The sequence below is a fragment of the Topomyia yanbarensis genome, chromosome 3, assembly GCF_030247195.1.
Source record: "Topomyia yanbarensis strain Yona2022 chromosome 3, ASM3024719v1, whole genome shotgun sequence".
In the NCBI taxonomy this organism is placed as follows: Eukaryota; Metazoa; Arthropoda; class Insecta; order Diptera; family Culicidae; genus Topomyia; species Topomyia yanbarensis.
In genome coordinates, this window is record NC_080672.1 from 183481609 (window position 1) to 183509105 (window position 27497).

The following is a 27497-nucleotide window of genomic DNA, read 5'->3' on the forward strand; positions in this document are numbered from 1 at the left end:
CACTCATCGCTCCACTACTCTCCCCACGGGGGGGAGACCTCGCCAAACCACCTCTTGCGAAGGGGTTTGGCACCTCCGTCTGTTTGTTTTTATTTTTGTTTATCTCCATGTATAGTCCCACGAGTAGCGCGAGAAATATATGTCCGCCACGCCAGAGCTCCGCATTAGCGTGGTAAGGGACGCTTACTGTGGGGGTTGCCCAGGTACCCCACAGGCTCCGTTAACGATCGAGCATCTTTTTCACCCCCTCGATCACTCATCCCTCGGCACGGGTCGCTTCACGCCTTGGAATTGGGGTTATGCCCTACCTTGCTTTACGTGGTGGTCTCGGCCCGGATCATCACAACCATCCTCCTTTACCAGGGCTTTGGACCTGTAGCTCTGGTTCTCAATAGTTCCATGTACGTATGTTATTACAGACATGCTACTATTGGGATCCGTCATTCGCTAGCGGAGTTAGTGAAATATCTGTGTGTTTGTATGTGTGTATGTATGTGTGTATGCATGTATGTATGTATGTATGCATGTATGTATGTATGTATGTATGTATGTATGTATGTATGTATGTATGTATGTATGTATGTATGTATGTATGTATGTATGTATGTATGTATGTATGTATGTATGTATGTATGTATGTATGTATGTATGTATGTATGTATGTATGCATGTATGTATGTATGTATGTATGTATGTATGTATGTATGTATATATGTATGTATGTATGTATGTATGTATGTATGTATGTATGTATGTATGTATGCATGTTTTTTTTAGAAAGCAGTAAAAAAATTCAGGAATACCCTCAGTGAGGAAAAATGTACAAAAACCCCAATGTCTCAGGGAACGGGTTTGGGCTGCCATTACCCGACCCGCTAAAAACCACTGCTCTTGCCTAGAACCTAATTCCTCCCCGGCACTACCTTACGGCATTACTTCGGGGAGGGGTTTTTATGTGCATAGCACACACTCTAATTCAACTACACAGACTGGCAAGCTCTGCATGGCAGTCGGAAAGCTAGCTGTGAGTCGAAGCTTAGTACTCCTCCCCTACGAGTACAGTCTGGGCGGCAAACTTCAGACTGTATAATTCACCGAGCCCTTCGGCTCCCTTGTGCCAGTTAGCACCGCAACTCCCTTCTCGCGCCATTCAGCGCCGTTTACTCATTGAGCACCAGACTTGTTCGCGAACTACTCGGTCTAGTCCCCGACGATGGACCTAGTCTAGTCCGACGGAGAATTCTCCCGAAACCGAGCCAACCAACCAGATGTCGAGGTCAGTTCGGCGATTCCGGTGGAGCAGGGCGTCCGGTTCGCTGATGCCCCGACGACCTGCGACTGGTGGTATTTCGTCGCGGTCTACTCAGTCTAGTCCCCGGCGATGTTGAGGTCGGTTCAGCGATTCCGGTGAAGCTTGACGTCCGGTTCCCAGGCGTCCCGACGACCCAACTCGGTGCTACGTCACGTACTACTCAACTGGTCCCCGGCAGTGGACCTAGTCTACACAGTTGGAGAGTTCCCCGGCGGCGGAATTTCTCTCGAAACCCGATTTGCGGATTCTTGCTTGTCTCTTCACCACTTCCTCTGCAGCTCGAAGAGTATGCTCGAGACCACTCTGTTGACAGCGTCCCAGGTATGTTCGTCACGGCACATCTCTTCGACGATATTGTCCACTGTCATACCAGGTATACCCCTACGAACTTCTTCGAATCTAGGGCATTCGAAGACCACGTGTTCCGGTGTCTCCTGCACAGTCGCACACTCCGGGCAAAGGGGTGACGAAGCATGCCCAAACCGATGCAAGTACTTCCGGAAGCATCCGTGCCCGGACAAAAACTGCGTCAAATGGAAGTTCACCTCTCCATGCTTCCTATGTACCCAGGCCGATACATTTGGGATGAGTCGGTGGGTCCACCTTCCTTTCTCCGCGTTGTCCCACTCCTGTTGCCATTTAGCCAACGAGTCCGCTCGAACCAGTCTCCTAGCGTTACGTGCATTTCTCCGCTGATAGCATTCCACGTCCTCCGCCAGGGTAATGCAGATGGGGATCATCCCGGCGATAACGCATACTCCCTCCGACGATATTGTTCTGTAGGCACTCGCGACTCGTACGGCCATCAGTCGGAATGTCCTGTTTAGCTTTTCACGGTTCCGCTTGGTTTTCAGCGCAGCACTTCAGGCAGGAACCCCATGTTGGAGTATCGATGACGAAACAGTAGATAGCAGACGTCTCGTGCTGCTTCTCGGACCGCCGACGTTTGGCATGATTCTCGCTTTTACGTTCGTTGCCTTCGCCGACTTGTCACAGGCGTAATCAACGTGGTTGTTGAAGCTCAACCGGTCGTCGATTATAACTCCCGATTGCTTCAATGCACGTTTCGATGCAATCACGTGCCCTCCGACGTCGATCTGCATCCGTTGAACCGTTCTGCAGTTACTGACCAACAACACCTCCGTCGTGTGGTGAGCTATTTGCAGCTTGACCCCGTTCATCCAGCTCTCGATCGCGTCTATTGTCTCCATCACCGACACCTCCACTCTTTAAGTGTCTCACCCATCACCGTTAGTGACACGTCGTCCGCAAAACCTACGATTTTCACTTTCCTAGGCAGCTGCAGCGTTAAGACCCCATCGTACATCCCGTTCCAAAGGGTTGGACCGAGAATGGAGCCCTGAGGAACGCCCGCTGTGACACGCAATGACCTCTGTCCTTCGCTCGTCTCGTACAGCGGCACTCTGCTCTGAAAGTAGCTCTTCAGGATCTGGCATAGGTAGTCGAGAACCCTCATTCTATGCAGCGCTGCAGCGATGGCTTCCCAGCTGGCACTGTTGAACGCGTTCTTCACATCTATCGTGACCACAGTGCAGTATCGATCTCTTCTTCGCTTCTGTTTAGATGACTTCTCAGCACTCTCGAGCACTATCCGAGTTGCATCCACTGCCGATGCTCCGTTGCGGAAACCGAACTGCATCTTGGACAGTCCGCGCTCACCTTCCGTGAATTTCGTCAATTAAGAATGATCCTTTCCAGGAGTTTTCCGGGTGAATCCAGCAGGCATATGGGCCTGTACGAGGTCGGGTTGCCAGGTGGCTTCCCTGGCTTCGGCAGCAACACCAGCTTCTGGACCTTCCACATTTCGGGAAGGTTGCCTTCATTTAGGCACTTCTGCATCACTATCCTGAACATGTCCGGATATGCCAGGATCGCAGCTTTCAGTACCACGTTTAGTATTCCATCCGGACCAGGGGCTTTCTTTGATTTTAGGCGCTTCGATGCTTCTGCTAGCTCGTCGTTAGTCACTTGCCGATCCGTACTTGTTCCTTCATCTTCGCCGTACGGTGACGGTGGCCATATAGTTGGATCGTGCTTCGGGAAAAGACCCTCGACGATTACCTTCAGCTTGCTCGGACACATTTCAGCTGGCGTCGTCGGACCCTTCATTTTCGCGATCACGACTCGGTATGCGTCACCCCAGGGATTGGCGTCTACTTCTCGGCATAGCTCCTTGTGGCACTCTGACTTGCTAAGTCTGATCTCCCGTTTTAAAGCGGCCCTAGCTACCCGAAACGCTGCCTTACGCTCTTCTCTATCTGGTTCCGACCTTGCTCTTTGGGCCCGCCTTCTGGCTCTGAGACAAACAGCGCGTAACGTACTAAGCGTCTCGTTCCACCAGTAAGCTGGACGCCGTTTGTTGCGTGGTTCCAGTTTTCACGGCATTGTGGCGTCACAAGCCGCCACAATCCTTCTTGTTAGGTCAGCCGCATCCACATTCTCGGTCCCGCCGTTCGGCCGAAGTGCCTTAACAAAGAGGTCTTTGTTGAAGGATTTCGTCTTCCACTTTCGTTCGCCGGTCACCCTTCTCTGTACTGCCGCGGGGTTCCGTTGACCGATGCGGTAGCGAATCTCCTGGTGGTCACTATGCGTATACGTTTCGCGTACTCTCCAATTCATGTTCGCCGTCAATGAGGGACTACAGAATGTGACGTCGATGATAGACTCTCTCCCGTCTCTCCGAAATGTGCTAACAGAACCTTCATTGCACAATCGTACGTCTGACTTCGCTAGAGCTTCCTGCAGGATACACCCTCTTGTGTTGGTTACTCTACTGCCCCATTCCACAGCCCAGGCGTTGAAGTCACCACCAATGACTACCGGCTTCCGATCGATCAACTGCTCGGTTAACTGTTCCAGCATTAGGTTGAACTGCTCTACTGTCCACCTTGGGGGAGCGTAGCAGCTACATACGAAGATGCCGTTGATTTTGGCTATCACGAAACCCTCGTATGAACGTTCTACCACTTCTTGGATGGGGAATCTTCCCATTACTTGTATCACGGCGGTTCCTAATCTATCCGCCACCCAGATACCGTTATTAGGGGGGACTTGATAACGCTCTGCGATCAAAGCGACATCGCACATAGTTTCTGTCGTAGACTGCCACAACAGTTGCTGTGCGGTATCACAGTGATTCAGGTTTATCTGGGTCACCTCCATCACCGTTTGCCTGCAGTCGCCTTCTTGTAGGCTGGGCATTTAAAGCCACCCGTCTGATGGTCGCTTACTTTCGCTGGGGTGCAGAGCAAGCATTTCGGCCTCTGCGTGCAGTCTCTCGCAAGATGGCCCGTCTCTCAGCATTTCCAGCACATCCCGGATCTGTCCGGACCTTTGCAAGCCCCTGCTAAATGTACAAAGCCTAAACAAGTGAAGCATTTCTCCGCTTGTTTATTTACTCGTGGGGCGGCTCTCAGTAGGCATCTCGACCATCCAACTGTAACTTTACCTACCTCCAGCGCCTTGTCTGCAGCGGTTACCGGTAAACGAATCATCGCTGTCTGCGTTCCTCCGTATCCCTTCCTTAACCGGATCGTCATGTGCACCTCGCCCAGTTTGCACTGCTGCTTCATAGCACCTCTCTGCTCGTCTTCCGTCGTTATTTCGTCGAGGTCCTTGCACACAATTACCATCTCCGGGCTTAAGGCTTCAACTTCTACCTTTCCACCCATTGATTTAGTTATAGTCTCCTGCAAGGCAGAGCTACTAGTTGTAGTATTCTTCTTAAGCTCGAGGAGCATTTAATTTTTTTGGGTACGCCTGACTCTTAACACGTTTTCCCCCAAATCTTTCAGCTCCGGTTCCTCTCTGACCTTTTTGAGCAGTGCTGCGTACGTAGTCTCGTCATTTGCTTTGACGAGCACGGCTTCTCCCTTAGGCGCCTTCTAACGAGCCGAGGGTTCTGATTTCCTCTTCTGCTCCCCTTTTCGCTCTTCCTTTTTTTTGCTGTTTCCCGCGTTTCTCCTTCCCACCTACAATGGTACTCCAGCTTTCTCCCTGTAAGGTGGCGTCCTTTCCTTCGGCAGCAACAGCGTCTTCGAGCGTCTGCCTCTTTGACCCGCCTGGTCTTTCGTCTCCTGGCGAGGATCTTGTCCTCTTTGGAGTTATGGGAACTGGCGTGTTCTTCACTCCAATCTGCCTCTCCTTACCCTGTTTCGGAGGGGCTAGGAGGATAGTGGCCTTAGCCGACGCCGATACTCGCTCAGCTGAATCTGCCCTCTGCGTTGCCGTATCGTACTCTTTTACGGCAGACAGTAGCGCCTTCCGGATTTTGATGACCATCTCCTTAAAGTCTTTGTGGACATAGTTTCTCGTGTACACGAACTTGTAGAGTTCCTCCACCAAGTGCCTCGCTACCACTACCTTTGGCGTTTGTGGGGTGTAGCTCATTCCGCTCTGCTCCGGCTGTTTTTGTTGCTGCTGTTGCTGTTGCTTCGGCTTCCCCTCCTCCTGCTCTTGCTGGATGACTTCAGCTAGTATTGGTGGTGGTGACCTCACCAACCCACCTCTTGCAAACGGATTCACCGTGCTTGCTCCATTTATATCGGTTGCTTGATTTTTCTCTATTTTATTAGGTCCCAACTCCGGGCCGCTATCTCCACTCGCTGCACATAGTCGCCTCTCGCGATCACATGATTATCTATCCTGCCAAAAGGCCCATAGACTCCTGTCCTTCCTGTCCCTGCTGCCCCCTGTATGTATGTATGTATGTATGTATGTATGTATGTATGTATGTATGTATGTATGTATGTATGTATGTATGTATGTATGTATGTATGTATGTATGTATGTATGTATGTATGTATGTATGTATGTATGTATGTATGTATGTATGTATGTATGTATGTATGTATGTATGTATGTATGTATGTATGTATGTATGTATGTATGTATGTATGTATGTATGTATGTATGTATGTATGTATGTATGTATGTATGTATGTATGTATGTATGTATGTATGTATGTATGTATGTATGTATGTATGTATGTATGTATGTATGTATGTATGTATGTATGTATGTATGTATGTATGTATGTATGTATGTATGTATGTATGTATGTATGTATGTATGTATGTATGTATGTATGTATGTATGTATGTATGTATGTATGTATGTATGTATGCATGTATGTATGTATGTTTTACATTTCTTATAAAAGAAATGTATAGAATTCGCTCAAACTTTCAAGATTTTTTCCGAGGCCCGGAGGGCCGAGTCTTATATACCAATCGACTCAGCTCGACGATTTGGGACAATGTCTGTGTGTGTGTGTGTCTGTGTGTGTGTGTATGTAACGGACAAATTCTCATTCGTGTTTCTCAGCAATGGCTGAACCGATCTTATCCAAACCAATTTTAAATGAAAGAACTAAAAAACAGTATGAACGCTATTAATTTGTTTTTGATTCTGATGTTTAGTTTTTAAGATATGAATGTTTGAATGCGTAAAAATGGCGTTTTTTGCAGTTTTTTTTAAATTATCTGCCAGAATTGACAATATAGATTAACAATTTATATGTTTTTAGACAGCTTTAACGAATACCTTTCGAACAAACTATAGATTATTGAAATCGGACTATTATCAAAAGAGATATTCAACAATAAATGCGGACGAAGGATTTTTATCATTTCCCATTGCCAGAAATATGACCAAAAACATGTAATCTATTATTAACGCCAAAACGGCTTATTTTAGGTCAATAGTATCTTCGGAGAATTTAATGGAGGTAATACGCTCTTTCTTTTGATATTGTGCTTTTGCTGATTAATCCCCCTATGAGTGAGATATTTTCACAAATTTTCTTGGAAGTGATTATAACGAAATGATGATATTTTGAATACTTTAAAAGTTATGGCTTGTAGTTTGTGGATTACTCTTCGTCGCCTATTTATTGTTCAATATAGTAATAATCCATTGAAATAAGCCAAACATTATTTCGATAAATCGAATTTTGAATTTCATTTTTCTATCTACAACCGCTAGAAATAATCACCGAACACTTCCAAGTTGTCTGGAAGGAACTTGATCACTTATCAGTGCAAAAATGTTCATTTGTGCGAACCTTCTGACTGCAATTTTTCTAACTTATAACCATCGGATCGATCTGAAACATATCGGAAAATGAAAAGCGAAATAAATAACAAGTAACGGCGTAGCCAAGAGAAGGTTTTGGGGTTCAACACCATACAGCTACCCCCCCCCCCCCCTCACCACACAAAAAAAAATTGGATTGGAGTTGAAAATTTATTGAGGCAAACTGATTTAATTCAATATTACAATAACATTATCTGATCCGTAGATTGATAACCTGTTGTTGTAAACATCATGAGGACTTTTGATAAATTGTCGGAATGGGGTCCTGATATGTAACTGATCTATTGGTCTTGATTTTACAGTTGTCTAATAGCATCAATATCAAATTCCTGCCTGAAAACATTCCAATGGAAAATTCCAGAGTTCTGTAATCAATGATAATCCTCAGATTTATTTTCAAATTTTCAGCTTTTTTCCTACACAATATTACGAAAGCTTATTAATTTTTCCTAATAAGTTTGTGAAAATTATAAACCATTTGAAATTTTTTAATAGTTTTATTTTTTATTTAACCGTGATTTTTTTTAATAAATAGTGACCATCGCTTCACAACGTAGTCTATTTTTCATGGTTTGCGGTGAGCACGATCTCTCGAATTGCTGAACTGAAAATTATGGAATAGAAATTAATTTTTAGTATTCTTTCCAGACCCGCTGGTGCCCTAAGACGATTTCGCTAGATTTTTAGAACACTGTGCACTTAGACTGCCCAGAAAAATGATGAATTTTTGAAAACTCAATCGGCCCACCCCTGAGTCGATTCCTAGTCCCACCAGGAGTACTTGTACCAAATTTGAAGCAAATCGGACAAATCTAACTACCGGACCAACGTGCCTGAAGTTTATATTGGATTTTTCAACAATTTACAATTCACTAGCTCGTATTTTCGCCGCTAGGTGGCACTGTATACATAATATTATCACTGTAAGTGAAAGTAAGAAAGATATTTTAATTGTCTACAACTTTGTGGAAGACTGCTAGTAAATCCGGCTATGTTAAAAGAAGTTATTAAACTTTTAACGAAGTGATGTCTGAGTCAGTTTTGCATGGGGCCTAGCCGTGCATGGTTGTGTATCAGTACTCGAGTCCCGCGAACTATATATTTTTGTGAAATAATGGTTAGATATAGCCGAATAGTATGTTTACAAGAATTATAGTAAATAATACGAGTTATGTTTTGGTTAGAAAATTTTAGTTCCACCTGTGACCGCATAGAGGGCGCCACTACTAACTTTTCATAGAAGAGAGATAGAGTATCAAGATGTTCAGAAGAAATACTGAAAAATGCCTGTTCTATAACTTTGTAGAAGACACCAAATTTCTATCTCTCTCCGTTGAAAAGTTAGTGTTGGCGCCCTCTATGCGGTAACAGGTGGAACTAAAATTTTCTAATCAAAACATGACTCGTATTATTTACTATAATTCTTCTGAACATATCATTGAGCTAAACCTAACGATTATTTCACAAAAATGTTTAGTTCGTGTGAATCGAGTACTGATACACAACCATGCACTATTAGGCCCCATGCAAAACTGACTCAGACATCACTTCGTTAAAAGTTTAATAACTTCTTTTAACGAAGTCGGATTTACTTGCAGTCCTCGACTAAGTTGTAGACAATTCAATTATCCTTCTTATTTTCACTTACAGTGATAATACTATGCATACAGTGCTACCTAGCGGCGAAAATGCGTGCTGGTGGGTTTTCTCCATGCAAATTGTTGAAAATTCCCATACAAACTTCAGGCCCGTTGGTCCGGTAGTTAGACTTGTCCGATTTGCTTCAAATTTGGTGCAAGTACTCCTGGTGGGACTAGGAATCGACGCAGAGGTGGGCCGATAGGGGTCATTTTTTTCCTGTCACCCTACTGTGCACCCAGTGCATTAACGCAAGTGACGGAAGGTTATCGAAAAGTTTCGTGAAAATGAAAATTCCAGTAATGATGATGATTTTCCCAAACGGTTCGTTTTCCTGAGGTTTTTATTTGTTCTTTGGCATTAGAATTAGCGATAATAATTCAAATCAAGAATACTACTAGGAAGTCACCTTTAGAAAAAGTCGATGTCGAAGTAAAATTTGAAACTATGCACGCATGTACTTCAGAGATAGCGTGATATCAGGAGCTGCGATTTAATTTCAACGCTTTTTTTTGGGAAAAGGGCAATACTTACAAATGTAAACATAGGGCTTTTTTCTTACATGCGAATGAGGGCTATGAAACGCAACAAATTAACCTAACATTTTTGATTCTACGATATTGCTTTCTTAAACTACACCAAAAAATACAACGGGCGAAACTGTATTTTTGTTTGTTTATTTAAAGTTTCGCCCTCAACGCTCCATGCAAACAAACAGGGCGATACTTTTTTTGTTAGCAGTTTAGAGGCGAAACTGTTATTTTCGTATTTTTTAGGATTATCAAACTGATACCAGCTGTAAATAGTAACAATGATCTCTATTGAAAAAACCCGGACGAAATCGGTGGTGTAAAATGGTAGTTATTGTAAAAAAACGCAAGGGCGATACTTCAATGCTGATAGGTGGGACCGAAAAAGTAAACAGTCGCCAAAGGGGTGATACTATCATTTTGTCAATTTCAATAGCAAAAGCAAATTTTAATTAATTAATTTCAAATACTTTATGAAGTTTTGGGTTTCGATCACTGAATCATGCAATCTAGGATGTAAAAAACACAATAGTTCTTAAATAGGAAATAAAACCAAGTCTGGAAATATTCACTGTTGATTTTCTTTGAATGGTATCACTGCTAGTATCGCCCTTTTCAAGAAAAAGCGTTGATTTCTTAGTTCTCAGTCGCGTTGGAAATTTGAGTAAAGTATAAACTTCAAATCGATTCAAAAAAAAAATTTCGATTTTTTTGGCTCAGTACAGTATATAACCCCTTTAGGAAAATTCAGTTTTCCCACCACAATATAGATATTTTATTAACAGAGCATTAACAATAAATCGTTGGTATGTCTATTTTATGGGCCATTTTTTCGCTTTCCCATTGATTTGGTTTGTTGTCCTGTTGATGTTGTCCTATGCTGATTTGAGCGATTCTCTGAGTCCTGCCACTTTCCCATGTAGTATGTGTTATCAAAATCATCGCGAAGCATCAAGTTCTAAATGTTCTCAAACGATATAATATCCGAAGAGAGTGATAAGAGTTATAAGAAATGTCTCATCACACTGTTAGGTGGATTAAAACCGTTTTTTATAGTAAGGTTAAAAAAGCTTCAAAAGCCTGGCCTGTAGTGTATTGGCACTGTGTGGGACTCACGACTCACGTTCGTGCCTAACCACTAAACACATTCCTTACTTTTTACGCCCTTCTTCCCCACGGAACTACGTCATCGTATTACTTCGTGGGGGGGTTCGTTGCGCTTTCGTCGCACTTCTTTCTGCTGCTCTATCTCGGAGCCTCGCTTGGTTCATGGAGTGACACGACCTATGAGCTTTGATTTAACTCTCGGTTCCTCTCCTGCTTCTTGTCTCCATCCATTACGTCGCCGTTTATTTCTCGCCCCTGTGGTGAGCCGTTTAGGTGCTGATTCCCTGAGCCATTCAGCTCATGTTTCCGTGAGTCATTCAGCTCCCGGCCTCACCACGATCCGCTTGGATAGTGCTCAACGGTGAACTCATCCTACTCCGACCTATGGTTCCCCGACGGAGGAATTTCCCCCAACACCGATACCCGCTTTCTTGAGCCATTTAGCTCTACTAAAATCTTCCAGCTTTACCGCTTATCCTGCTCCGATTGAGAGTTCCCCGACAACGGAATTTCTTTCGTTACCGGTGTTTGTTTCGTGAGCCAATTAGCTCCCCTTTTCGTCACGACTCTGTCGGGTAGTCCACGGCGCCGAATCAGCCCTATCGTGAATTCCCCGGCGGCAGACTACTCCCGATACCGATGTACATTTCTGTGAGCCATTAAGCTCCCCGCCTCGTCTACTCGGTCTAGTCCCCGGCGGTGGACCTAGCCTACTCAACGGCCAGCCAGCAGATGCTGAGGTCCATCCAGCGATTCCGGGTAGAGCGTAGCTTCCGGTTCACTGGCGCCCCAACGACCCACGACCCGAGCCCGGTGCTACATCGCGTACTACTCAACTGGTCCCCGGCGGTGGACCCAGTCTACACCGTCGGTGAGTTTCCCGGCGGCGGAATTTCTCCCGAAACCCTATTTGTGGTTTCACTGCGGCGTTCTAACCAATGTCGTTACTTTGTTTGTCCCTTCGCCACTTCTTTTGCAGCTCGGAGAGTATACTCGTAACAACTCTGTTGACAGCGTCCCAGATATGCTCGTTGCGGCACATCTCTTCGACGATATTATCCACTGTTATATCAGGGATACCCTTTCGGACTTCTTCGAATCTGGGGCATTCGAAGACCACGTGTTCCGGTGTCTCTTGTACGTTCACACACTCTGGGCAGAGGGGTGACGAAGCGTGCCCAAACCGATGTAGGTATTTCCGGAAGCATCCATGCCCGGACAAAAACTGCGTCAGATGGAAGTTCACCTCTCCATGCTTCCTATGTAACCAAGTAGACACATTTGGGATGAGTCGGTGGGTCCACCTTCCTTTTTCCGCGTAATCTCACTCTTGCTGCCACTTAGCCAACGAGTCCGCTCGAACCAGTCTCCATGCATTACGTTCATTTCTCCGCTGGTAGCATTCTACGTCCTCAGCCAGAGTGATGCAGATGGGAATCCTCCCGGCAATTACGCATACCGCCTCCGACGACATCGTTCTGTACGCACTTGCGACACGAACAACCATTAGGCGAAAAGTGCTTGTCAACTTCGTCCGATTCCGCTTTGAGTTCAGCGCAGCAGTCCAGGCCGGTACTCCATATCTCAGGATTGATGATGAGACATTCGCCAGGAGACGTCTCGTGCTGCCTCTTGCCCCTCCGTGATTCGGCATGATCCTTGCCAATGCGCTAGTTATCCTCGCAGTCTCCTCACATACATAGTCGACATGGCAGTTGTAATTCAACTGATCGTCAACCATCACACCCAGGTGCTTCAGCGCGCGCATCGATGGAATGGATTGTTCCCCGACGCTGATCTTGAGACGCTGGATTTGCTTACGATTGCTAACCAGCACTACCTCAGTCTTGTGGTGAGCCAGCTGCAACCTGACGTTAACCATCCAGGTTTCCACGATGCCTATTGTCTCTGCCGTCAGCATCTCCGCCTCCTCAAGGGTCTCGCCCGTTATCGTCAGGACAACATCATCTGCAAAGCCGACGATCTCCACTCCCCTGGGCAGTTCCAGTGTTAACACTCCGTTGTACATAATATTCCAGAGCGTTGGGCCGAGTATGGAGCCCTGAGGTACTCCCGCCGTTACCCTAATCGACCTCTGCCCCGTGTTCGTTTCGTAGACCAGTACTCGGTTCTGAAAGTAACTTTTCAGAACCTTGCACAGATAGTCCGGAACCCGCATTCTATGCAGCGCTACGGCGATGGCTCCCAGCTAGCACTGTTGAACGCGTTCTTCACGTCTATAGTTACCACGGCGCAGTAGCGATTACCCCTTCTCTTTTGCTTCAATGCTTTCTCCGCGTTCGCGATGACGATGCGGATGGCGTCCACCGTCGATATTCCTTTCCGGAACCCGAACTGTCTCTGCGATAGTCCGTTCTCACTTTCAGCGTAGGTCGTCAGCCTGGTGAGGATGACTCTTTCCAGGAGTTTACCGAGAGTATCCAGCAGGCATATAGGCCGATACGATGCTGGATCTCCTGGTGGTTTCCCTGGTTTTGGCAGTAACACAAGCTTCTGGATCTTCCATCTATCCGGGAAGTAGCCATCGTCCAGGCATTTCTGTAGGACTATCCTGAACATGTCCGGAAACGACAGGATCGCAGTCTTCAGTGCCACGTTGGGGATACCATCCGGTCCGGGAGCTTTCTTCGCTTTCAGCCCTTTTGCCACTATAAGGAGCTCGCCGTTGGAAACCCGATTGTCACCTGCATTTCCACCATCTGCATCAGCGTACGGTGTAGGCGGCCATGCGGTTGGGTCGTGCTTCGGGAAAAGGCCCTCCACGGTAATTTTCAGCTTGTCGCCGCACATTTCGACTGGCGTCATTGGGCCATTGATCCTGGCCATAAGGACATGGTAAGCATTGCCCCAGGGTTAGCGTGTACTTCTCTGCACAGCTCCTTGTAGCAGGTGGACTTGCTTAGCACTATCTCACGTTTAAAAGCGGCCCTAGCCGCCCGGAATGTTACCTTACACTCTTCTCTGACTGCCTCAGATCTTGCTCTCTGAACGCATCTTCTGGCTTTTAAGCAAGTAGCCGGAGGATGCTTAGCCATTCGTTCCACCAGTACGCCGGTAGTTCCTCGGCTCTATTTTGCTCGGCATTGTTATATAGCCCTAGCTATTGTTTCCGACAGCTCATCGGCGCACACTCTCTGCGTCACCGTACGATTTCGCCGACCAATGGTGTAGTGGATGGCTTGGTGATCACTATGTGTGTGCTGCTCACTAACTCGCCAATTCATGTTATCCATCAGCGACGCGCTGCAGAATGTTTCGTCGATGATGGATTCCCAACCGTCTTTACGGAATGTGCTAGCGCAACCTTCATTGCACAGCTTTACGTCCAGCTTCGCCAGTGCTTCCAATAGGCTGTAACCTCGTGCGTTGGTCAGCCTGCTACCCCACTCCACGGCCCAAGCGTTGAAATCTCCTCCTATAACAACCGGCGTTCGCCCGACTAACGAGTCGGTTAATGCCTCCAGCATCCGGTTGTATTGCTCTGGTGTCCACCGTGGAGGAGCATAACAGCTACACACGAATATCACGAAACCTTCGTGTGTGCTATCCACCACTTCTTGAACAGGGAAACCGCCCATCACTTGGATTGCCGCCATCCCTGCACTATCCACCACCCAGTTACCGTTATCGGGAGGGACACGATACGACTCTGCAATAATTGCAACGTCGCACTTCATTTCTGTTGTTGACTGCCACAACAGTTGCTGTGCAATGTCACAATGATTGAGATTGAGCTGGGTAACCTCCATCATTATTGGCCTGCCTTCGCCTTTTTGTACTCTGGGCATAAGAAGCCTCCCGTCATGTGGTCTTTCTCGACCTCATTTGTGCAGAGAAAGCACTTCGGTTGCTTTGTGCAGTCTCTAGCAATGTGTCCCTTCTCCCCACATTTTCTGCACGGAACAGATCTGTATGTATGTATGTATGTATGTATGTATATATTGTGTGTATGTGCGGATTTGTTAACAAAATGTCCACATCGGTTTCTCGGAGATGGCTGAACCGATTTTTACAAACTAAGATTCAAATGAAAGGTATAATATTCCCATAGGTTGCTATTGAATTTCATTTTCAACCGACATCTTGTTCTGGATTACGAGTTGAAGAGTATGGTTACAAAACAAAATTTGTTGATTTGTCCACATCGGTTTCTCGGAATTTTCTGAACCAATTTTGACAAACTTGATTTTAAATGAAAGGTCCAGCAGCTGCTGTTGAATTTTGTGTGGATCCGAGTTCTGGTTCCTGAACTACAGGGTGATACGTACGATCACGCAGCAAATCCCGATTCTAACGAATTCTGCGATGAGTGTAAAAAGGTGAATTTTTTTCCAAAATGTAAACATAACTGTTCAATTTGTAGATCTAGGTCACCAACAGTCATTCAAAGTCTCTTTGGCCACACTGGCCACCATCGACGGATCCGGAAGCATCCAAATTCAGAATAACGGTTATATTGGTTTCTCGAAAATGGCTAGACCGATTTGATCAACTTAGTCTCAAATGTAAGGTATTGCGTCCCCGGAAACTGATATTAAATTCCATCTCCATCCGACTTCCAGCTCCGGAGTTACGGGTTGTGGAGTGCGATCACATAGAAAACTCCGATTCAAACCGATACCGCGATGAATGCAAAAAGGTGCTCTTATATATACTTACCAAGTGTAATAAGAATGAAAGACATTTTCATAATGTTATATTGTACGAACCAGCTATTAAATCATAGTTTGGAGAAATGAGAAAGGCACAATTGCACCTCTAGGTGGATTAAAACAGGTTTTTTACTTATGGCGATAGATAAAACGAAGAATATATCACAACAATATATGTAATTTTTTTACGATTCTAACAAACATTTTGACATTTGACACGGCTCAATGCGTTACCACAACTGAGCCATGGATCATTTAATTTTTTACAATAAGTAAAAATAAAAAACTAAGAATGTCTGTCTGCCAGATCCTGTTGACGCAGCTTGCTGCTGCGTGTTGGGATCCTTTTTCTTGGCGGTGAAGCTGCTTGGGCGTTATTCAGTCAGTCTTCTCTCGCGTTATCGTTCCCGTCCATGTCATCATCGGCACTGCTTTCTTGCTATTGACGATCAGAGTTTCTGTATTGTTTATTGTTCTTACCCGCTGTTGTAAATCCGTCGTCATCGATATTTACTTCTTTATTGACGATGCTAGTTATTGGTTTGGGAGCAGTTGTCGTGGCCGTTGTACCTGCATTATTGGTTAATTGGATCGTTGTTTTTGATTTATCTATGAGTGTCGGTGCCTGCTTGTTAGAGTTGGTTGTAGCAGATGAGTTTTGACTAGTTACTTCGGCGCATGTTTTCCCATAGTGGGTTGTATGATTACAGAATTAACATGTTGGAGTCTGCCCGGGATATATGATTAGCGTTGTTTGCTTACAGGTTACGCCTTCCTTCTGTGATTTACATTCGAGATTCATGTAAGAAGGTATTGGTTAAGTCACTCGTATGCTCATAATACGAATGCCGTTGGGAATGCCGGTGAAAAGATTTCTCCAAGTGTCATTCGCAATATATTCCACTTCTCCGTATTGCGACATAATTCGTGTGCTGTAATATTCACCAGTGCGCGGTGCCAAATCATGGATATGCACGTCCACCGTGTCGTTTTCCATATGCACGGGGATTTTGAATCTGTTATTAAATTCGACCTCGTGTTGCATGTTGTTCTTTGTAATGAAGTTTTCTGCCTGTGCTAAACTTCCAAACGTGATTAAAACACAATTTTTGACGTGGTGTAGCTGAATGTATGTAACTTTAGCTCCATTTTAACTTTAACTAATTGCTCCACTTCCTGAACTGTGGGTGTACCACGAGTTTTATTAAAGTCGATCGAAATCGTATTATCCCGTAGCACAGGCACTTTTGTTTCATTTGGCAAACTCATTTCAATCCGCAGCCGGGTGAAACGATATAATATTGTTTTGCACTGATATAGAATAAAAGGCTGGTTTGCTTCACTAGTGCCTACAACCAGCTATAGCGTAGAAATTTTTGCTTCTGCTTTGTGCGAGGTCAGAAAATAGACTGAACAAACATTTTAACCATATCTGTGGCACGTTAGTATCAAAAATTCTTGTCAAAAAATGTAATTTCTAGAAGACCGCGGAAAAAAACGGGTAGAGAAAAACAAACAGAAGGTATACTTACGTAAATTGGAAATTTTGTTGTTTCATTGATTTCAACCATAACTACCAGCTGTACTTTTCCTACCAGCTGTAAGGAAATATTCCTTTACTCCACCATATTGTGATGTTTTCCAAGGAAAATTTTTATTTCAACTTCTCAAATGTTGTACGAGTATACATGAATTTTCAAAAAGTTAGGACGTTTCTTTCTCTTTCAAAAATCACGAAAACAATCCTTATTTTTGTCTCCCAAAGCAGTCCACCCCCTTCATTGTACTTATTAATTTGGGACACTTTTTAACATAAACTACCCAAACAAATGAACGAAGGGGAGTAAGCTCGCTAAATTTTGGAAGAAACCGTGAAATTATTCTTTTTAACAAAGTACAAAAATTGTGTAGTTTGCTGCAATGGAAAAAAGATATCCTCAAAAATAATCCTCAAGTAGAGAGTATTTGAAAAAATTCTTGTGTTCGAGTTTATATTTAATTACTTTGTTTCCACATACTTTAAATCATTTATTTCGGTTCTCGTTTTCCGAGATATATTTTAGTTCGATCAAAGGGTCATATGTTAGAAAATTAGCTGTCAGAAGGTACTGGCAAATGAAAGATTGCACATTGATAAATGATCAAGACACAATCAGACAACTTTAAATTTTTTGGTGCTTAATCCAAGCGGTGGTAGGTAGAAAAGGAAATACAAAATATGTCCCGATATTATCCTTTTCCGTTTTATCGAAGTAAAATTCGGCTGGTATATTAAAAGGGATCATTACTATATTGAACGATAAATAACATGTTATAGCTTTTAAAGCATACAAGACAGACACTTGATGTCTGATGACACTTCAGCAAAGTTATTCGAAAAAGAAAGAGCTATAGACGAATTGCACGCCAACTCGAATAAATGTTGGCAGCACCTTCTCAGATTTTAATGAAACTTTCTGTACATGAAGACTTTGTCACAAAAAGCCACTTTGCATACTTTGTTTTTCCAAAAATGATCTAGCCTGTCTTTTGAAAAGGGCCAAACTTTTTTTACCATTTTTTTTTCAAATGGCTCTAATAACAAGTCCTACAAAAAATATTGTAGGAGTGATTTTCACAAAATTAGTCAAATTTTTGAACACAAATATTGAAAAAATTCTTCATTGACTCCTACACTGAAAAAAATCGATTTTAAAAAGTTATAGTCGATTTACAAAAAACCATTTTTGATTTGGATGAAATTTTATTCCAAGATAGGTAATTATGTTCCCTACCTACCGTCAAAAATTAATGTTGGGCACTTTCAAGGAAAAAAAGTTATCTGAAAAAAAAACTTTTCCTTGTCCAAACTGAGTTTTTTCAGTGTATTTTTATCGAAAACTAAGCCAATGAAAGTCATAATCATCTCAGGATCCATTTTCCCAGCTGATAGTTGCCTGATACATGCAAAAAGTATCAGTAACGAATTTGGTATATATTCATAACAAACTTGAATGAAGACTGGAAGACTGGAAGATTGGAAGATCGGAAGACTGGAAGACTGCAGTTAATTTGTTCCTCTCAAAACTGATGAATTTTATGAAACAATTGACAAACTTTTCTAAAATTTATTTTATGTGTGATGAAGCAGCAGCACAATACAAAAATAAGAAAAACTTCGCAAGCTTGTGTAGATTGCAGTCAAAGTAAGAGTTAAGAATGGCATTTTGTTGCAGCATCCCATGGAAAAGACCTTTGATGCTATTAGTGGCACTCTCAAGCGAATGGCAAAAAGAACCAATCCTGCTCGCGACTATGGAGTTATATAACTGGGCAGTTGAACAAACCCCGAGAGTTATATAACTGGGCAGTTGAACAAACTGATAAAAAGATCACAAAAATAATTTTCTGCTACATATTCACTGAACAGTACAACAAAATGTCAGAAGAACTCGAAGAGCTGTATAATAACGCTAAAACAATATTTGAAACCCAAAAATTCCACGGTTTCGTGCCTATTCCTGGTGGCAAAGTAGAGACGAAAAGGTATTCTAATTCAGAAGATGAACCAAAAATATTGCATAGAAATAAAACATATTAGCTTGCATGCAGATAGTTTTAAGACAAATGTTTATTTGTTTATTTGGAGTAGGGAAAAGCCTCTTGGAGCTGAAATTCTTGCAACCTTCCAATCTCGCTCTCCAGGCGGCATAAAACCTCCTCATCTTTTGTATCAACAGATTACACATTTCCAAATGATACATTTCATTGACTAATACTATACAATTAACATTAACAGAACCTCATTTATATCTAAGGACTAGTACTAGAGCTATGACTATCGAGACAGGGAGTTTAGAAATAATTGTTTTACAGCACTACGTGACAGGTTAAAATCGAAAACATTGGAGCAACGATTGAATAGACGGCACATGCTAATGAATGGCTGATTATAGCCGTAATTAGTTCTGGCTCGAGGGATTCTTAAAAATGAATAAAATCTAAGAATACGACGATGAATGTCAAAATCCACAAGTTGTAGAAGATCAGAACAATCGATTCTTGATTGAAGCAGATCAGCAATGAAAACTGCCTTAGCAACGTCTCGACGAACAGACAGCAAATCGAGGTCGATAAGTTGACAACGGTCTTGGTAACACGGTAGGTTTAGCGGGTCCCTCCATGGTAGCTTACGAAGAGCAAAGTGAACAAACTTTCGCTGAATAGCTTCAATGCGCTGGACATCGATTTGGTAATGAGGTGACCAAACTACTGCTGCATATTCGAGAGTAGAGCGAACCAGAGCACAATAAAGTGCTTTCAAGCAATGTATATCGCTGAAGTTTTTAGTAACTCGAAAAATGAATCCAAGGAGCTTGGAGGCCTTTGAAATGACGTATTCCATATGATCCTTAAAATTTAGTTTGGGATCTAGAATAACTCCTAAGTCCTTTACAGAAGATTCACGCTTAATAATATTTTTCGAAATATTGTAGTCGTATGTAATTGTCGAGCGTTTGCGGGTGAACGAGATAACAGAACACTTTGAAGCATTCAAAACCATCCTATTCACTGTGCACCAATTAGTGAATATATCTAACTGTGATTGTAAGAATTCAGTGTCTTCGGCATTTTTGATTAGATGGTATAACTTAAAGTCATCGGCGAATGATAGTTTCAGACAATTTACTGAAAGGTTCAAATCGTTGAGGTAGAGCAGAAATATAAATAGCCCAAGATGACTGCCTTGAGGAACTCCAGAGCTGACAGCGAAATAAGCAGTGGTGCAGTCTCCAATTTTTACAGCCATTTCGCGACCGGTAAGGTAAGACTGAAGCCAATCCAATAAAGATCCACTGAATCCGAGCCTATCCAACTTGGCAACAGTTATTCTATGATTGATCTTATCAAAAGCTGCCGAGAAATCGGTGTATATAGCGTCAACCTGTTGACGATTTTCTAATGATCGAATAATGAATGATGTGTATGATGTAAGGTTCGTGGAAGTTGATCGACGAGGCATAAATCCGTGTTGAGTCTCGGATATGTAATTAGAGCAGTTGTGAGTAATGAAATCTAGAACGATTATTTCAAAGAGCTTTGAAACAGCACACAATAAGGCAATCCCGCGATAATTAGAGATAAAGGATTTGTTGCCCTTTTTAAATACTGGGAAGATATACGACTTCTTCCATGTATCAGGAAAAGCTCCAGACTGTAGAGAGCTGTTGAACATGATTGATAATGGTATCAGTAGACTGCTAGAACAGTTCTTCAGTACTACAGATGGAATTCCATCGGGACCAGAGTTTGACGATAATTTTAGCTTAGAACATGCTGTGCTTACCATGTCACATGTAATAATAGGATATAATCCAATTGCAGAACGAACAGGGACGTTACTGGCAGCCTCAGAAACCTGTTCATTGGTTAATGTTTCTTCAGTGAAAACACTGCTGAAGTGCGTTCGGAATAAGCTGCATATGTCGGGCAAAGTAGATGATTGAACGTCATCGAGTATCATGTGAGTTGGTAGTCCAGTTTCATTTCTCTGTTCGTTGACGTGATTCCAGAAGCTTTTAGGGTTAGTTTTCAGATTATTCTGGATGCGACGAAGGTAGGCAAAATAGAGGGCTTTATTCAATCGCTTGTAGCGGTTGTTAAGGTGCAAATAATGCGCTCTTAAATGAAGAGAGGGATGCTTCGTGAGTTTCTTAAGTGCGGACCGTTTGGCACGTTTATAGCCTTTCAGAGTTTGATTGGACCATTGGGGATGGATTGGTTCACGACGGGTTTTTTTTGGTACGAACTGGTCGATAGCATATAATGTTATGTGCGTCCATAACATAGCTGCAGAGTTGTAGTCGCAGTTGGATAATAGAGAGCTCCAGTTTAGTGATGTCAGAAATTGATTCATGGCATCAAATTTTCCATTTCTGAAGTCGTAGTATGTTGTCTCGTCGGCATTATTGAAAACGGCGGGAGTACCTTCCGAAATAGCCATTAGAAGGGGAGGATGATGACGACAAGTTTTAACTAGCGGGGAAGGAGCAGCGGTTATGGTACAAGTATTAAAATAAATAAATAATTATGCAAAATTCAAATGAAAGAAATGTCAAGAAAGTTTAAATTTATGAAAAGGAATAAAGCAATGTTTTCATTACATCAAAATTATAATATTTTGGTAGTACATTTTTCAGTGAAATAAACAAGCATAAGTTTATAAAAAAAAATGATAATTGGCGGAGTTATGGCTTTTTCCCGAAACCCTTTTTTTATTTAAGAGATTTGCGGTGATCACAATTGAAGACCAAACATCTAAAATCCAAAAATTCAAAAAATTCCATTAGGATATGAGTATTCCTCGTACCATAACGATTAGTTGCATAAATAATATTTTTTCATGCATTCGAGAACGTTTTTAATAAAAAAAAGCTGTTTTAAGCTTTAAAAATTGTAATAAAAAATTCTTATCATTGAAACAAAAAATTATGAATAAAAAAGGAATCGTTAAAGTACGAGAAAAATTAATTACGATCAATTAAAAAAATAATAAGAAAATTGATAGAGTAGCCTTTCGGCAATTGTGATCACGGAAAAACCATTTTTAGTAAGACGACATTTCGAGATAATCGAGTTTAAAATTTCAAATTACTACTGCTCTTGGTAGACGAAGCGCACTTGGAAGCGCTGTAACTTTCGATCTATTTCTCGGATCTCTATAAAAATTTGGGAAAACATTCTCAAGTAGTAGTACTTTTAGATAAATTAATAAAAAAAAATCTATTTTATGAAAAATGAAGAAGTAGTTAACCCTAAATAAAAATATGCTTAGTTGCTAAATTAGACAATATCTTCTCACAAACTGAGTTTTATTGGATTCTGAGATGATTGTGATTTTCATTGGTTTAGTTTTCGATAGAAATACAGTGAAGAAAAAAATTCAGTTTGGACAAGGAAAAGTTTTTTTCAAACAACTTTTTTTCCTTGAAAGTGCCCAACTTTAATTTTTGACGGTAGGTAGGGAACATAATTATCTATCTTGGAACAAAATTTCATCCCAATCAAAAATGGTTTTTTTTTGTAAATCGACTTTAAATTTTTAAAATCGATTTTTTTTCAGTGTGGGAGTCAATGAAGAATTTTTTCAATATTTTTATTCAAAATTTGAATGATTTTGTGAAAACCACTCCTACAACATTTTTTTGTAGGGTTTGTCATTTTTAGACTATAGCTATTTGGAAAATATTGGTAAACAAAGTTTGGCCCTTTTCAAAAGACAGTCTAGATCATTTTTTGAAAAACAAAGTATGCAAAGAAACCTTTTGTGCCAAAGTCTTCATGTACAGAAAGTTTCATTAAAATCTGAGAAGGTGCTTCCAACTCTGAATACGATTTAGAGCGAAATTCGTCTATAAATTTGCAGAAGACATCATCTGAATACAATCACTTAAAAGAAAAGAAATGAAAATATCTCACTATAGGGGGATTAATCAGTGAAAATATAATGTTAAAAGAAAGAGCTTTTTAAATACAATAACTTCTCCGAAGATGCTATTGACCACAACTTAGCCGCTTTGGCAGTAATAGTCGATTTCATGTTTTCGGTATTATTTCTAGATATTGAGAAACGGCAGGAATCTGTCACCCGCATTTAATGTTTAATATCTCCTTCGCTAATAGTCAGATTTCCATATACTATAGTTCGTTCGAAAGGTATTCGTTTAAGCTGTCTGAAGATCGTTTATCGTTGTTGTCAATTTCGACAGTAATTTAAAAAAACCCGCAAAAAGCGCCTTTTTTGGACATTCAAACATTCGTATCTTAGGAACTAAACATCAGAATCAAAAACAAATGGTCTGTCTGGGTGTAAGGACTTTCATTTGCAATTGGTTTGGATAAGATCGGTTCAGCCATTGCTGAGAAACACGAATGAGAGTTTGTCCATTACATACACACACAGACATTGTCCCAAATCGTCGAGCTGAGTCGATTGGTATATGACTCGGCCCTCCGGGCCTCGGAAAAAATATTGAAAGTTTGAGCGAATTCTATACATTTGTTTTATAAGAAATGTAAAAAGTAAAAAAAATCGCGATTTTGATTTTTTTCACAAAAATTACTAAAACCTTGCGAATTTTCAACCGATTTTAAAAAAATCAAATGATTTTAAAAATTGAAAGAATGGTCTAGAATCGGCATGAAATGAAATTACGATATTTTTGCAAAAGTGCAATTATTTGGAAGGGTGAAGGTTTAAAAATCGGGTTTTGGAAAATACCACGAAATGGGATGGAAATTTAAATGAAAAAAAAATTTCTGACCTGTAATATATTAGTAACACGTAACGTTACTGTTACAGGATTTACTTGCGCAAATTATACTTGCGAGTCATTGTTTTGAAAAACTATAAAAAATAACAAATAAAACAATATAAATAAGCAAAAATGAGAACGACTTTTTTTCTACTTCAAGATTAAATTAAATTAATTGAATAAATGATTAAAAACGATTTTACAATACTAACTGTTACTTACGTAGTAAAACAACCAGTATTTAAACTGGTATTGTAACGACTCACATTTCCACTGACAGCACGAAACCTGACGAAACGCTAACGGCAACCGTACACTGGAGTACAAATGTACCCCACGCCAACTTTAACACCTGCTTCTACGAAGGCTATAAGCAAACTGGCTATACCACCTTTTCCTACTCTTGCTAAAAACTCTAAATTGAATTATGGTTAGGGTCCCATTAGGCGTAGGGTTCATTTGTACCCCAGTGCAACGTTCTAGGGTTAAGAGCAAAACCGGTTTAAGTACCAGTCACAGCAGAATTGAGATAAAAAACCTTTGCGCAAAAGTGGGTTAAAAAGATATACCACTTTTGCCCTGAGAGGAAAAATATTTCATTTTTATCCAAAGAATGGTTTCAGAAATTATTCATCACAAATCAATGAAACCATCATTAATGTGGAAGTTATTTGAAAGGGGGGGGGGGGTCAGCAAACACCGAAAATTGACGACTACCGCCATATTTTAATCCAAGATAGCGACTTCCAGTTACCATAAAATAGCGAGAACTACCATCAATATGGGTGTCATTTGAAAAAGAGTGGTCAGCAGACACCGAAAATGGACGTGTAGTGTAGAGAAAATCGAAACTCGTCTTTTTCCACATTGTGTTCGCTTCGCTTGATGCGCAATACAATGACAAGCGAAGTGCTACACACTTCCAGATAATCCGACGCGTTATATTTATTGTATAAGAATTGATGAAACATCCCGATCAGAATGAAATAAAAAGATTATAATAGAATGCAATTTTCGTAACATATTGTGTTATAAATTAGGTCTCGGTAGTAGTTAAAATAACAGAAAATTACAATAAGTAACATCGCGAGATATAGTTTCGAAATCTTTTTGTTATGTGTTTTTGATCGGGATGTGTGCGACGCAGAGAAGATTTGAATGTGTTGATATTTTGGGGAATTTTTTGTTGGGACCGTTTCAGTATTAAACGTCTTCCTATTAGAACATTTTTTTCTTATTACCGTAAAAGTATTACGGTCGAGTTTTGGGTGTATCTTTTTATTACTGGCAACAGTATGAATCAATTGGTGTTCGCATCATAGAAATCCTTCAACAATTCACAAAACGAAAAAATTCACACTGTTTTACAAGAGTATGGCTTTTTCAATAGTGTAAAGTTGAAATACCTTAGGGCCTTCTTTGGCTTAGGTGTCTTCGGCTTGTTCGCTGCAAACATCGATGGTTTGGTGGCCCTCTGTTTAGTGGCAACTGCAACCGCCTTTGCAGGGGTATAGCTTTGACCTTCTTCGCAGCAGGTTTCTTAGTGGCAACCTTTGGCTTCCTCATCCCCACTACCAGCATTTTTCTTCTCTCCGGTGGTAACCATTTTCTTCCGTTTTATTTTCGGTCTTCCTTGGTATTAGAATGGCCTGGATATTAGGCAACACACTACTCTGGGAAATAGTCACGCCGAAGAGCAATTTATTCAGCTCTTCGTCATTTCGAATAGCTAGCTACAGATGACGGGGAATGATCCTGGTCTACTTGTTATTACGGGCAGCGTTTACTGCCAGCTCCAATACATTGGCGGCAAGATGTTCCATCATAGCTACCACGTAGACGGGTTTTCTTTCACCGACACGCTCGGTGCAGTGACCCTGGTCTGTCCATCACGAGTGTAATATACGAATGGTGCCACACTCGCATATGACCGACGGTTTTATTCTGAATTCAGTTTTCTTTCGAAGCCAAAGGAGCCGGTCACCCAACAAAAACAGTTTACTTCCGTACTTGATATCGAAGTTTAGGAACCAAGCATGGTGCAGATAGTAACTGCTTTCACAAAATCCATTATTTCCGTAATTTTCAGTTATTAGTTGTTAAGTATATAGCTGAATATTCATACTTCTGTATAAAAGCGTTACTAATGAGATGAATAAAAAGGCGTCTGTCTACCTTACTACAGTAGTGAGTTACTTCATTTGGTAATTGTTTACTTTAGGTTCTTCTTTTCTTGCAAACGGAAAACATGTTTTTCTTTTAAAAATATGCTAGTTTACGTTTATTTAAAAAAATCATTATTATGTTTAAAAATAAGTTGTACTTACTAACCTTGCTCGTATGGTTATTGTGCTCCCGAAAGTAAGGTTTTTGGCAAAACTAGCTTAATGCGGCTATGCCGCATACCCGAGTCCAAGGATCCGAAGCGGCGTAAAGCCGCCGAGGGTACACCGGACGAGGTGGCCGCGTGCTTGTTATCGAAAACGCAGGCAAATCTGCGATCCAATCGTTTGCCGGTATACATAGCGGCTTTCCCTAGACTCAACAAAATGTAAACGTTATGCCTATTGATTCTACACATATATTTTTGCAATTAGCGGAGGAATAAAGACACTATTTGCTGGCACATAAACCTAATGTGTGTGTTTACAAGAAATATTGATCTTACATTAACATTTCATAACTATAAGGCACATAAAACCCGATTCTATAACAATACGCACATATAACTTTTGTGTGTGCATAAATAGTTTATACAATTGACACATAGAAGGTATGTGTGCGCGTGATAACATTAGCATTTCTTCTTTATATGGATTTTAAGTGATTTGAAACAAATGGAATTAACGTTTGGATTTTTAACAGTGTAGTGTTAAGTCCAGCGGCAGCGAAGTCGGACAGCACACGAATGAAACGATGTGGTGTAGCCACATTAGGCAACGACAATATTTTATTTTTTGTCAATAAATACTACCCTATTGTTACTAAATAAGACATTGTTAATGCCTAATGTGGCTACGCCACATCGATTTTTTCTAGTGCTGTCCGACTTCGCTGCCGCTCAGTCGGACTTAAGCTTGCGATAGTCCCTATGTTTGAGTATATCGGGCAAACGAGTGGATCACAGGTTTGCTTGCGATTCCGATGACAAGTAATTAGGCCACCTCGTCAGGCGGATCCTCAGCAGCCTCGGACTCGGCTATGCGACATAGCCGCATTAAGCTAGCTTCTCTAAAAGCCTTACCTTCGGGAGTACAAAAACCATACGAGCAAGGTTAGTAGGTACAACTTATTTTTAAACTTATTATTGAATTATTAAAATTTTCGCCTTCCGCCCCTTTTTTATGAATCTACAACACTAAACTAGTATAACACGAAAACCTGTTTTAATCCACATATCGGTGCAATTGTGCCTTTCTCAATCATGAACACGAGAATGTTTGCGTTGTTTATATCCATTAAAAGCTTTCAAAAGTAGTCTCAAAAAGTGAATTCTTAAAAAAAAAATTCGAGATAACGTTTATGCGTTTTAAAGATGTTTGGCATCAAAAATACGAATCTAATCTGAAATTTCATGTGGTCCTGCCTTTGAAAAAAAACTTTGACCGGCTTCGGTATTGATCAATAAACAACTTCAAGATTACCAGGAGTTGCACATTGAAAGATGTTTCGCTACTTCCAAGCATAATTATCTACTGATTCCCTGTGTAACTTCAGCTAGTCCAGATCAAGCTCAAAATGTCAGAAAACAGTCCTTACGCGGACTGTATATTCTATTCACAGTGTTGTGTACCAAGAGCTATTTGGAAGAAAGAATATTGCTCT

General features: G+C 41.6%; 1 protein-coding gene across 1 annotated transcript in view; it reads right to left on the minus strand.

Annotated features, from left to right (window-relative positions):
- The window catches only part of LOC131693321 (WD repeat and FYVE domain-containing protein 3-like), a 180400-nt gene that overhangs the window by 134661 nt on the left and 18242 nt on the right, over positions 1 to 27497 (minus strand). The window lies entirely within an intron of this gene.